Source organism: Ascaphus truei, chromosome 3 (assembly GCF_040206685.1).
Source record: "Ascaphus truei isolate aAscTru1 chromosome 3, aAscTru1.hap1, whole genome shotgun sequence".
Lineage (NCBI taxonomy): Eukaryota > Metazoa > Chordata > Amphibia > Anura > Ascaphidae > Ascaphus > Ascaphus truei.
In genome coordinates, this window is record NC_134485.1 from 287,793,312 (window position 1) to 287,802,968 (window position 9,657).

Genomic DNA, 9,657 nt, shown 5'->3' on the forward strand with positions numbered 1-9,657 from the left:
TTTCTGCAGAGTCAGACCCAGCAAGTGGCTATGGTGTCCTATTTGTCATCAGTGGGTCCTGTCCTGTTTGGGGTCCCTCAAGGGTCGGTGCTGTCACTGCTCCTGTTCAACGTGCATGTAATACCGCCAGGGCAATATCATCCTGAAGCATGGTCTGAAGTGCCACCAGTATGATGACACCCAGATCTATGTTTATTTCCAGGGCAGCCCTTGGACAGCTGTTGTTACATTGACAGTTTGCATAGATGAGGTGGTGGCATAGATGGAGATGAATTGGCTGAAACTCAATCCTGACAAGACAGAAGTAATAATTATAGTTTCAGCAAGATGCCTGAGTAGAGGTTTTGCGAGCTGCCCCTAATCAATGGGGTACAGCCACTTCCCATGTTCCATGCTTGTAACCTCTGCATCATCTTTGACCAGAGTCTCAACATGTGATTTCACGCGGCCTCAGTTGTTAAGACTGGATTTTTTTATCTGGGGCTTCTTCGGAGTTTGCGTCCACTAACTTTGAGTCCGTGCCTTTGTGTCGATGCGGTTGGACTTTGTGAATGCCTTATATGCAAGAATAATGGTATGCCCGACACAAGGTTCAAGCTTGCACAGAACCCTGCTGCTCGGATGCTGAGACGTGTTTCTTGCTTTGAGCATATCACTCTTATCGTGCGTGATCTGCGCTGGCTTCCAGTGATCTTCCATGTTCGGTTCAAGATGGCTGTTATGGCCTTTAAAACCTTGTAAAGCCAAGGTTCTGCAAGGTCTTCAGTCTCTTTTGATGCCTCGGAGGGATACTGGCTATGATCTGAGGTCCTCAGGGAGGGTCCGCCTCTCTGTGTCAAGGGTACTGCTCCCTACGCTGGTTGGGTGGGCCTTCTCATGTACAGCTTCAGAGGTCTGAAACTTGCTATCATTGCTATCGACTTTTCTACTGTTTCTAGCATGGTGTTAGACTTATTTCTGGCTTTTCCTGTGGAGCAAAATAATTGCGTATAATTTTAGTTGTTGTGACTGTAAAGCTTTGCAGTGGTCCCTTAAGTGGTGGCGTGCTTTTACTTAAAAAAATAAATGATGATTATTATCCCATATAGAAGCAGCATTCTATTAACCGTACTGGCTCTGAAGAGAAATGCCACGTGTTGAGAATGCTGATCCAATAAAAGTGTCACCAGTTGTTTTATAGAAAGAAAAATACTGATGACTGTAGATCAGGATCAGCTATAAGATTTGACCAGGTCGCTAGGATGCACTTCTCATTCAATAAACTGAGAACATGCTCTATTGTAACCATTTTCTTTTTCAAGACTTTATTTACAAATAACAACATTTCACAAGTGAAGTCACATTACACCAGTAATCGGTAAATATAATACATTTTTGCATTTTCTTTTGCTGTAGCCTTGAACGTATTTAACTCCTAATGGTGAGGATTTTCATATGCAATAAAAACAAGGCAATATGATTAAAATTTGTCAATTATATTAAAGTTATTATTGTTCTTTTTGATCAGCCATACCCTATATGACGAGTAATTAAGCTTCCAAGGCTGAGTCCATAGAAGGACAGTCAGAGCTGATCCGTGCGGACGCTCCGCGATGAGCCCCGTCATCCTCAATGAGGATGTCTTGAGAGGGGGCTCCCGCGGGCGTCCACAGGCGTTCTGAGGAGCAGGGATTTTCAGCCGACAGCAGAACCTGTTTCTGAGCGCGCTCTCGGCTGAAAACCTCCAATCAGAGCGAAGCAGCTTCAACGTTGGCGCTTTGCGGGCTAATGGCCCAGTGACATCAGTACCCCGCTTCCCCCCCCCGCCTCCCGATCTCGCACACTGGCTCATCTGCTGTTCATGCAATCGCTCCTGATTGTGCAGACGAGCCTCAGCGTCAGCGCGGAGGAGCGCGGCTCCCCCCTCTAGGGACGCAGCTTAAGGACCTAATAACAAGATATTGTAAACTACTCAGTCAGTAGGATGTATCCGTATACAGAATTTAGTTTATGCAGTTCACAGTTAAGGTGAAATGGAAAAAAAACCTTATTGAAAAGTGTAATAATGGACAATCATTGTTGCTAATTTTCCCACTTGATATCTTCGTAGCTAATTTTATCTGAGTATTAGCAACCAGATGTTCATTTACATTGAAGTGGTTTTAAGTATCTGTTGTTTATCTTTATGGCAGCATTCAGTTCAGCTCATGTTACATTTGTACTGTAAAATGAGAATTGGAATAAGGATTTATTTAGAGCCATAGCGATACCACACAGTTCTGCATGAAAGCTGCTAAAACACAGAATAATGCATACTTTAGTTAATTTAAGTTATTATGTATTCTTCTGGGTTTAAATTGAGATTGTATTCAGTTAACATTAATTAAAGCTTTTCTTAATAATCTACAACTGCTTTAGTGATGTGTCATTGACTACATTAATGACCTAGGTATATTAAAACACAGAAGGTGTTACTACTCTTCCTTTAAAACAATGCTTAGGCTATCAGCATGAAACACATGCAGGCAGGCCCGCCAGCAGAGGGGTCTGCCGGTTTTGGCGTCCCGGGCCCCGTGAGGCAGGGGGCCAGGCCGCCCAGGTCCCCTGCGCGGACGTGCCCGTTTTATAAAAATAAAACAAGCCAGAAAAAAAATGCCGGCGATCTCTGTGCGCATGCGCAGAGCCGAGGGAAAGCAGGGTGTCCGGCCTGCTGCCTGTGGGCCCACTCTCCCCGCTCACAGTTACCCACCAAGTCACCCAGTCATTTAGTCACCCACCAAGTCACTCACTCAGTCACCCACCCAGTCACTCAGTCACCCAGTCACCCACCTAGCAAGTCACTCAGTCACCCACCCACTCAGTCACTCAGTCACCCACCCAGTCACTCAGTAACCCACCCACTCAATCACTCACTCAGTCACCCACCTACCCACCCAGTCACTCACTCACCCACCCAGTCTCTCAGTCACCCACCCACTCAGTCACTCAGTAACCCACTCAGTCACCCACCCAGTCACTCAATTCACCCAACCACCCACTCAGTCACCCACCCACCCAGTCAGTCACTCAGTCACCCAAGTCACCCAAGTCACCCACCCAGTCACTCAGTCACCCAAGTCAACCCAGTCACTCAGTCACCAACTCAGGCAGTTAGTCACCCACCCACCCAGTCAGTCAGTCACCCACCCAGGCAGTCAGTTACCCAGGCAGTCAGTCACCCACCCAGGCAGTCACCTACCCACCCAAGCAGTCAGTCACCCGGACAGACAGTCATCTGTCTTTTGTTGAAAATATAAAAATAAACAGATTGTAATGTTGTTTTACATATTACAATAAGAAAACAGTTAAGTAAAGGTTGCAGCGCTTAAAATATTTTTTCGTGGTAGGTGTGCTATGGGTTTGGGGGGTGGGGGGGCTGCTCCTTTCATTTGTCCTGGGCCTCATGATTTCTGTTGGCGGCACTGCAAGCAGTGTTATAGTACACTGGTGTAACTAAGATTGTCACCGCGATCTTTGATAAGGCCACAACTTCAAGTTCTCCCTGTTTTTACTTCTAGAAGACAAATATTAAACACTGATCTAGCTCTTGCTCTCTGACTGTTGCTCTGCTTGCCACATAAAGAATGACGAAACACAGCATGAGTCTGTTCCGAACTTTAAAAGTGTAACGTCCTTTAGTCAGATTTTTTTTATACATTGTGATAAAGAAGAGAACTTTGAGTCGAAAGGTGGTCATGTCATGTTTATCAAAAATGACCATGAGGGACTATGAGTATGTCTGTGAAGGAAAGGAGAATATATGTATAGCATAGCCTCCGGACACTATTCTTCCTTTGGGCCCTCACAGTATAAGTCCTGGTAGGTACAGGCACTGTGAAGAGTTACATTCTCTCATGAAGGCCTAGCTTATTATTGCAGCCTTGATGCATAGTTACTGTATCCAGGGGCAGGCCTAACAACAACCAGAGAGTGTCACCCGGGAGAGGATACTGGTTGGGTCACATGCAGTTAATGTGATGCCTATCAGTATCAGACCTGCCTGTTATGCTTCCTGGTTACAAGCCCATCCCCTGGGTATATATTGACATTCACACGGAAGTCAGTGTCTCTTCCCTGCCCCTGTGGAGAGGGAAACATCTACCCTGTATCTCAGGAGGAGATACAGGAGGGGATCAAGAAGGGGCCTACATGAGTCTAAAAGCCTTGGAGGTTTCCTGTCAGGGATTTAAAGCTGTGACTTCTGCTGTGTTTGCAATAAAGAACCATGGAACCATCCATATGTGTGGATCACTGTATGGGTCACTAAAAAGTGTCAGCATGGACCATCCTGGTCATCTCAGGATTCTCGCTGGCTGAAGGCGCTGTACACCGAGATGAACCACCCTGAAAACCTGTCCTGAAATCTCCCCACACCACCATGGAGTATATATATATATATATATATGAGAGCGCACGCCCCATAGCGTAAAAAGGTACATGTATTTATGGTGCTACACGTACAGAAAACCCGCACTATTTCTTTTTACGTACAGAAAACCCACATGTATTTATGGGAAAGATGAGGGAGGGGGAAGGAATCTCACTCACACGGGTAAATAAAAATTCGGCAATTTGTGAATAAATTCACCACCAGCTGGATGTCTCATCAGATCCGCAGTCACAGTTTCATTTGATGGGTCTGGAAATCACCACAGTATACTGGAGACACCTTTTGAAACGGTTATAACGCGGTCTCATTCTATGGCCCCGAGCACTGCGTTATAATGGGGTTCAGCTGTGTGTGTGTGTGTGTGTGTGTGTGTGTGTGTGTGTGTGTGTGTGTGTGTGTGTGTGTGTGTGTGTGTATATATATGTATATGTATATATATATATATATATATACACAGCTCAACCCCGTTATAGCACAATCCGCTATAACGCGGTTTGAGCGTGGACCCCGAATTTAAAATAAAAAATAAAAAATAATTTAAGTATTTTTTTTTTGCACACACACTGCACACACTCACTGCACACTGCACACTGCACACTGCACACACTCACAGCACACACTCACAGCACACTGCACACACTCACAGCACACTGCACACACTCACTGCACACTAAATACACTCACAGCACACTGCATACACTCACAGCACACTGCACACACTCACAGCACACTGCACACAATCACAGCACACTGCACACTGCACACTCACAGCACACTGCACACTGCACACTCACAGCACACTGCATACACTCACAGCACACTGCACACACACACAGCACACTGCACACACACACTCACACACACACACACACACACACTGACACACAGCACACCACACTGCATACACTCATAGCACACTCACAGCACACTGCATACATTCACAGAACACTGCATACACTCAAAGCACACTGCACACACTCACAGCACACTGCATACACTCACAGCACACTGCACACACTCAGCACACACTCACAGCACACTGCACACACACAGCACACTGCACACACACACTGACACACTGACACACACACACACACAGTCAAATACACACACACACACAGAGACACACGGTCTCTTTAAGGGAGCTTGCTCTCGCAAGACGGAAGATGAAGCAGAAGCAGGAAGCAGAGACAGGGAGAAGAGCTGCCAGATGCCGGGTAAGTGCTGTGTGCTGTTACCACTGCCCTACCGGGTCTGGGAATGCTGGGAGAGTTCTCAGCTTTCCCCCTCCGGCGGACACAGTACCACCACAAAAAAAAAAATTTAAAAAAGAAAAGAAACATTTTCGGCGGCCATTTTTTTTCCGCGACCCCGTTTATAACGCGGTGGTTGTGGGTGGCCCCCAAGGACCATGCTATAACGGGGTTAAGCTGTATATATATATATATATATATATATATATATATATATATATATATATATATATATATATCCAAAGAGTGATAAAGTATATCTTCCTTCTTAATAGTCTCAATACGGTACATTTCTCCATAAAAAGTCCTTGGCCGTCTCAAGTCCCTTGTCAATCTTTAGTCAGTCACCAGCATTGTCACCCCGTATGGTCTGATCAAACCGGAAATGCGCAGCCAGAAGGAAGTTTTCATCTACCTTTCCTGCCCAATGATACTGTATTCCAATGGGACCGTATTGAAGGTCTCATCGGAATTGCTCAAACTGTGACATGTTTTAATGAGATTCATAGAATTGACAACATATTTTACGGAAACAGGATATGGTACAAATAGTGTTAAAAAAGGTTTTACTAGAGAGAGACAGAGCACTCATTTGTCCCTAAGAGAGACACTACTAGGGAGACTAATAAACAACAAGTGGTTAATACACAATGATAGAATGAGTAAAGGCATTGAGAAATAGAAATCTCATAATCACCTGCCAACAAAAATAACAAATGATCGCTCCATTGTGTAAAATAGGACAACATTTAATACACATCAAAAGATAAAAAAAATACACTCACCCGGATAGAAGGAATAAAGGGATTGAAAGATAGAAATCTCAATCACTAGCCAATATGTTCTCAATAATAAGAGTGTTCTGCTCTAGGTAATTCTCTGTTGGAAACAATGTTAGCGTCCTTAGGTCGAACTGCCTAGGCAGGTAGAAGACTCTATAATGATATACACAGAGGTCCCCAGCACGCAATAAGAAAAAACAGCCAAAAATGTCAATATGAAAAAATCAATGGTATATTGAAAAAAATAGCAGCTACAAAGTCAGCCATAATATGGGCTTGGAGAGTACACAAATGGGGGGAGAGGAGGGGAGGAGAGGAGGGGAGGAGGGGAAAAAAGGGGAAAGAAAAAAAAATAACATGGGAGGGGGGAGTAATGCTGAATGAACCCACAGGGACTGCTGCAGACCACTTCATTAGAGCTGCTATTTTTTCCCAAATATGCCTTTGATTTTTTCATATTGACATTTTTGTCTATTTTTTCTTATTGCGTGCTGGGGACCCCTGTGTATATTATTGATTCTCCTGGGGGGTACGAGGTTCCTCCCTGCTCCCGTGCACATTATCATTTATTCATAAATTTGCTCTGTTGTGGAGTGCTACCTACCACACATACTTTTTGTAACTCTATAATGATAATCGTAATCCACACAGCTCCCAAACAACCACCTTCTGCTCCTCCGTCAGCATGATGATGTCAACCACGTAACCCAACGCGTTTCATCACTGGAGCATAGGCGGCACATACAGTATACTGTTAGGTGAAACATTAAGGCTCTTGAATGACAATGTATCATATAAAGTATTAACCAATGATACCACAGAGGTATAGAAATCTCTTGGTCTTGGTATTATCACCAAAATAGGCTACACATTTTTGTTTATTGAACATTCTATTACCTCCCTTACAAAAACTGCTAATCTGAATAAGCCATTCACGGTCCATCAGTATTCAAAACTAATCAGTTGTTCCCTAAACTTGCAAGATTACATTTTTCTGTGACTATTTAAACTGTTTTCATAAACAACTTTTGGAACATACAGTACCATTGTTTGAAATGTTTACCTGGATGATCACTATATTGAGTGTTAATCAGACTCTCTGAGTTGGCGCCCCTATCAACCACAGGACAGGATTAGTTTTGTACTCAGTTTGTTTAATGAAGCAAAGAAGTATTAAAAAATAATGTATTAAACAGTAAAGTGGTGGGCAATTGTTCAGGTGTAAAATAAATTATATTTCTTTGCTGCATCTTTTAAACATAAGATACATAATTTCTTCATAGAGGCACTTGGGGACCCCCATACACCAAGAGACACTACATCATTTGACACCTCCCTCACTTTGTTTAGACTGTATTTGGTTAACTCCAGTAAGAGCAACAATGTAACCCCCCCCCCCCCCTGCTAGACATTTCTAATGTTTTCTATGATGGTAGGCAGACGTCTAGGTCGCCCCACAGACGAAGCAGGGACCTCACATCACCCCTCCTCTAGCTTCGACATGAGGAAGAGGTCGCCGTTCAGTCCAGCAAGTCCACCACCGCCAGCTAAGAAGAGGGCCCTGTAGTTTTGCTTATGCAAACAAAGAAACACATACATTGCAGATATTTTGAATTGCAGAAAGCTAGGCCTAAATACTGTACAATAAAAGCATTTGCACAGAATACTGACCTCAGTTTTTTCCCTGTCACTGTAACGACTACTCAGCTGGCTACCGTGCAGTTATTTCATTATCAACCAAACAAACACTTCAAGGTTATCTCCTGGCAGAAACACATTAGATACTAAAGCCAAAAAAAAAGACACAGCCAGCGTTGTCCAACATTACCCCCACCCTCCCCCATCCATTGTGCTTCTGACTACAGATATGTGGCTGTACAGTAGCTTGATGCAAATAAACACACGGTTTTGGGATTGGGCAAAGCAAAACCTGGACTTTCTACTTTATAGCTTATTGAATCTTGCTTTGCATTGCAAATCTCAAACTTTTCACATTGCAGAAAAATATTTCCTTAATGCCATAGTGGGAAATCATTTCCTGGGCGAAAATATGACATCCTCAAACTTTTCTCCACTCTTAATCCTTGCACGTGCTTGGTCCACTCTTTTAATCTTCTTAACATCCCTGATCAAGGGATACGCTCTGCAATAATAGTACAAAAGGGAATAGAGCAAGAATATGGTACAATATTTATGCATATGCATTTTATTGTCATAAGCATAAACAAACTGTACAGTAAAGCACTTTACCTCACACGTCCAAAGGTCCAGCCCAAACTACATTTTCTTAGTCTGATGCTGGACACAGACACTGGAATATCAAGAGTGTAATGCAAAATATTCCTAACCTCTGCAGCAGATCGCCCATCATTTTCCAGGCTGATTTCATCCACCAGCCAAATTGCCTTTGAAAAGACAAAACTAGGAAGATGAAAAAGAGTACAGAGGCATAATGTACACGACATACTGTATGAAAAGCATATAGTATTGTACTTACTCGGTTCCGACCCTGCGGACCATCCTATGAATCTTTGTCTTCACTTGGGCATGATACAGCGTACTGTCACCTGAATGCCTTCTTGACCGAGCAACTGTTGGATTTTCATGGTTGGGAATCCCTTCCTGTACATGTGCATTATTATAATGCTAGTTTCTTTGTTCATTTTTTTTTGTCATAGTTGCTATACAGAATGTACTGAACTACTACTGAGTGTGTAACACAGCTTTGTTATGCATGTTTTATAGAGTAAAGCTACAGGTATACTCCTGCTTTAGACACCTTGCCACAATAGACTCCCAATCACAAACTCAGCTCTACCTAATATTAACAAATTGTATTGAATGTTGCCCCAGCCATTGACACGTGACATCATCTGCACTGCATATAAAGTCACACAGAAATGGGATTGTCATACTCACAGATAGGAAAGCATTGCTCTTCTCCATCTTTTGCTTCGACGATGAATCAATCCAGCATCTATTGATGCAAGAACCTGCTTACTGCTGTACCAGTGACATCTCTAAGGACTAAAAGAAGGTGCAGGATACCCATTACTAAAAACACTCATGAACTAATTTTCTTTTTTCCTTATGAATATATTATAAACACGGGGACATCGATATAATTATATATACTATAGCTACTCTGAATATAGGTTTTTGAGCACTGGTATTGGAATCATCTCATTACTTGTGCAAAGTCTAAAGTGGGATA